Below are 4,993 nucleotides of genomic sequence, written 5' to 3'. Positions count from 1 at the left end.
ACATGCATAATGACATAGGTTAGTCATGTCATTTTGTAATTAATTTCATGTTATTTGCGTTCTTTTACAAAAGAAGAGTTGATTTGTGGATAATTATGCAATAAATGATAGTGTAACAGTTGCACTTAAAAATTTGCGTTCAAAATATATATATTGGTACGAATCTAATAAAATTTGATCAATAAAATTAAGGCTATGTTCAGTTCACCTTATTTTTGCTTATTTCAGATCTAATCAGATCAGATCAGATCAGATCAGAAAAAATAAGTTCAGATCAGTTAAGTTCAGATCAGAAAATTTCAGGTGAACTAAACATAGCCTAAGTATCTATAATGAGCCACAAGTTAAAAAATTAACCAAAATCAACCTGCTTATTGAGGTAGACTTTAGGGGATTGAGCCACTAGTGGGAGACGAAGTGCGCATCTCAAACTCAAGGACCAAAGGACCTTAATCATGTCATTTGTCACTTAATGCGTAACCTATCATATACCTTATGACAAAGGTAATGATGGTCTATACATGAATTAATTAGGCCTATCATTTATAGTAATACAGTTTAAACTTTTAGTTTTCTTGATTATTTTAGATTTGATAGTAAGAATCTAATTACTATGGTCAAACTTAATTAGGATTACTGGAGGAAGATAATTAACTGAGTTTCCTATTTTATTTTTTGAAAGGGTATTTAGAATCTTGCTAGTAGTATATAGCTGAAGAATCGAGATCATGTACGTTTTGTTCAATTTGTATCATTGAGTAATTTTTTATGTATCAATTTCTTTTCATTTCATAATTAAATAAATACTTAAGTTACCTCAAATTATGTCTTGAAGAATATAAAAAGTGAAATAGATCAATTAATACGGTAAGAAGGAAGTCATAATCTAGTATAATGATTTGCATCTTAATTACCATTGGTGCAGATATGCAATTCTCTCGCAACTTCTCAAATTTAGAAGTATGATGTTTAGAAAGATTGTAAACAATATCGACTCTCAAACTTATAATTGGTTGATATTGACGACGTGATCGTACTCGTACGACATCATATCAGAATTGGTTACACCAAGTATCTGGCGAAGGCTAACCCATTTATATGGATAGAAGGGATTGTTATTTGCACTTTTTTGGAAGTAGTATTAGTAGTTTATACTTTATAGTGTATATATTATACACATATCACTATTGGGGTCACTAGGGTTAAAGAAATGATTAGAGAATTGAACAATCTTGCAACACAAGTGATATATAGTACAATCGAGCCACATTCCTTAGAAAAGTTGTAGCCCAATATTGGATCATAGATACCTTGTTTTATGCCAATGTGGCTCCCCAATTTTGTTCTTTTAAGAATGATGAAAGTAAAAGCCAGCATGTGTTCAATTTAATCATTCGTCTAAACTTTTATACACCATTAATTAGTATGTAAATTCTATATGTTATGATGATTTCTACATATCAATATGTAGAAGTACATACTCCTAGATCACTGGTCCAGCTGTAGGTACAAAATTTCATAGAAACTATAATTCAATTGTTGCTCTGGAAGTTAGGTTTAGAGAATATATGAAAGTGGAGGTCCACTTAATTCATGAGCTAGTTGTAAGAATTTTCCTTTTAGGTTATCAAATTTTGAAATTTGTTCTATCTTTTTCTTCTACTTTTAAGGACTCTGGCAGAAAAAACTTTATCTACTCACTGGGTCAACAACCGACTACTAATAGAAATAAATAAATTGTGGAATACAACTTATTAGTTCTAATATTTTATTAATACTCGATTTCCAGAGGGTTAATTACCCATCGGGTAGATGTAGCATTGCCCGACCCTGGCTTGTAAAATTAATTGAAAGATTTATCACGAGTCAATTCTAAATGAATAATTTATATCACATTTACCCTATCCAAAAGAAAAGAAAAAAAACTCGAATTCTAGAACTCCTTAAAATTAATTTGATTATTTTAGCTCTTGTTCTGTTTATTTTAGCTCTAAAAATTATTTCTTATTTTAGACGGGCGACTCTAGAGATTGTCAACCACAATTTCTTTTTTATTTTTTTTTATTTTTATTTTAAGGTAAGCTTAAGTCCCTTACATAAAAAAAGAAAATTGTGGATCCTCCCTTACAAGGGGTGAGACTCGATCCCAGGATTTCTGGAATTGAAAGTGATGCCAACGACACTAGGCTATCACCTGCTGCTTTGTTAACCACAAGTATGTCAGTGCAAAAATTAATGGGTGAGATCAATACACATGCTGCTATATGAATATAAATTAATAATGAAGCACTGATTAAATGATGAATATTAAAGTAGGTCCTATCAAAAAAATAATATTAGAGTAATATTATTGTCCATATATAATAACACTATTTAAAATGTGTAGTCAAAACATGTCATCACTGTTACGTGTTACTTCTTTTTTTTTTTGGAGAAATAATTTACAGAAAATCTCCATCCAAATAGAAGGGACTCATCTAATTATCTATCTGCCATATGACCAACAACATTTGTGAACAATAATGGTATATTTGTCTTCCACAACAAGGTCATTGGTATAAGTAATACTTAATAGTTAAAATAATTTATAATTTATTATAAGAATAATAATACTGTGTTATCCTTCTGAATATGAAATTAATTGTCAATAAATTATAATTCTGGTTACAAGCCTAAATATCTAAACATATCATATTACAAACAATAATAACTTGAGATTTCGACCAAAAACTAATTTATGTATATAGAGTCACACCACAAGCATATGCATATTATTTTGGAACTAAATCTACCTATAACCTATCTATATATATATTTTTTGGTGAATACCTATCTATATATTAACTTTGCTTATGCTCGATCTATGCAGTTTGATTTTCACGTTTGTCAATATATAACTTTGACTATTAATATCTTTAATTACGTAAAGGTAAAAATTATAAAAAAAAATATATCAAGACAATCTAGGAAGATCCCACATAAATTTATATTTCTTTATATATAAATTATAAAATATGATTAAAATATGTAAATAATGTCAAAGTATATAATTTGTAGATAAAAAAAAATCGCATGGACGATATTGCTATGAAATTGATAGCCATATAAACATGCAAATATGCAATGATAATTGATAACAACTCCTATTAAACATGTGGGAAGGGAATATTAAACACAACGTGGACCAATAAATGGCCCACTAGCCATTTCTCACCCAATGACGGAAGTAGCCTGGTCTTTGTCAAAACTCAAAAGTAATTTCTCAGACATGGGGCATTAAGTAATATAGGTAGAGCATGCCGGAAAAAGAGAAAAAAGAAAATGCATAAAATTAGTTTTTTTTTCTATAAAAAAAAACTTAGAATTAACCCTCAGAAAGTCAATCTAAAGCATCTTTACAAGTAATAAAGGAAAATCAATAAAAGGCGGAAGGAAGCTTTACAAAAGAGAATCGCTGGAGCCTGGAGTGATCCTTATGCGCCATGAAATCAAAATCCACGATTAGCTTTTCAAAAGCAGTGAAACATTGAAAACGGCTGAATTTCGAAATGCATAAAACTAGTTGAAGACCTCTAACAATTTTCTAAGTAAAATTATAGACTAGTTTCACCTTGAACTTTTTAAACATGAAAATTGATCTTACCACCTTACCAATTGTTTGATAATTTTTACAAATTTTTACCAATTGTTTGATAATTTTTACAAATTTTATTTAGAAATATGATCAAATAAGGTCACATTTCTATATCAATAAAAGGCCCACTAGCCATTTCTCCCTTGATAATTATACTTGATTTGGAGCACCTTAATTACAGATCTTGTATCTACTCCTACTTATTAGGAGTGACCAATTTCATACATGTTGAATTGTCATATTCACCCATTTTTCGTTGAACAAAAAAATAACTTGAAAGCGAGAGAGAAAGTGTATGTCAATTTTCACAAGATTAGGTTATTAATGGCCGTAGGCCTCAATGGCTAGTACCGATTGACAAGTTACTACTCGTTTGTTCAAGTTCTTTGGTACGCATTAAATTCTTAAGATTGCATGTAATTACTATTTTAGATATTTTGCTTATACAAAAAGGTAGCATGAATATTTTTTGAGTAATATTTGAGCTCCGTTCATTTGAAATGAGAGAAACCTAACTGAATTGAACTGAAATTATTTGAATTGAATTGAGAAAAACTGAATTGCAAAGAGAAACTGAACTGAACTGAGATTAACAGGACTTAACTGAACTAAATTGAAGTCAATTGAACTGTACGGAAAACAAGTCTAAAAGAATAGAGCTTATATGTATGTCATTCACTACTTAGGCTCCGTTTGGTAGGGCGTAAAACGTTTTCCCTTTTCCTGTTTTCCTCTATTTTCAGTTTTACATTGTTTGGTTGGCAAAAGAGTGTAAAACCATTTTCCCTTGGGGTAAAATTACTCTCCTAAGGATGGAAAACCATTTTCTTTTCAAAATGAAGGGAAAACTATTTTCCTTCTTTCTCTTGTACACTCCTCTCACTACCTCCTTACTTTCCCTTTCATTTTCCTTTCATTTCATCATTTTTTTTACATCGAACCAAACAACGGAAAACTAAATTTGGAATTGTGTTTTCCATGAAAATCATTTTACACTGAAAATATTTTACGCCCTACCAAACGGAGCCTTAATCCTAATTTGGTGCACTCCACTAATCTATAATCTAAACTTTAAATTTTTTTCTTACTAATCCCAACTGTATGGTATCCTTCCATATTAATACAAGATAGGGTTCACTAATCATCAATTATCATAATGACTCAACTAATTCCAAATTTTCAATCCAATCATGTTATATCATAATCTGTTTGACAATACCAAGGATGTCTTGACCTAGTGGTTAAGATCGAGGTGCTGTGAACGATAGGTCACATGTTCGAATCCCCCACCCCTTCTTTATACTACCGTTATAGCTCATTTGGATAATAAAAAAATCTACTTGACAATGCTTAATATAG

Source organism: Beta vulgaris, chromosome 1 (genome assembly GCF_026745355.1).
Source record: "Beta vulgaris subsp. vulgaris cultivar EL10 chromosome 1, EL10.2, whole genome shotgun sequence".
NCBI lineage: Eukaryota > Viridiplantae > Streptophyta > Magnoliopsida > Caryophyllales > Amaranthaceae > Beta > Beta vulgaris.
This window is presented reverse-complemented; position numbering follows the sequence as displayed.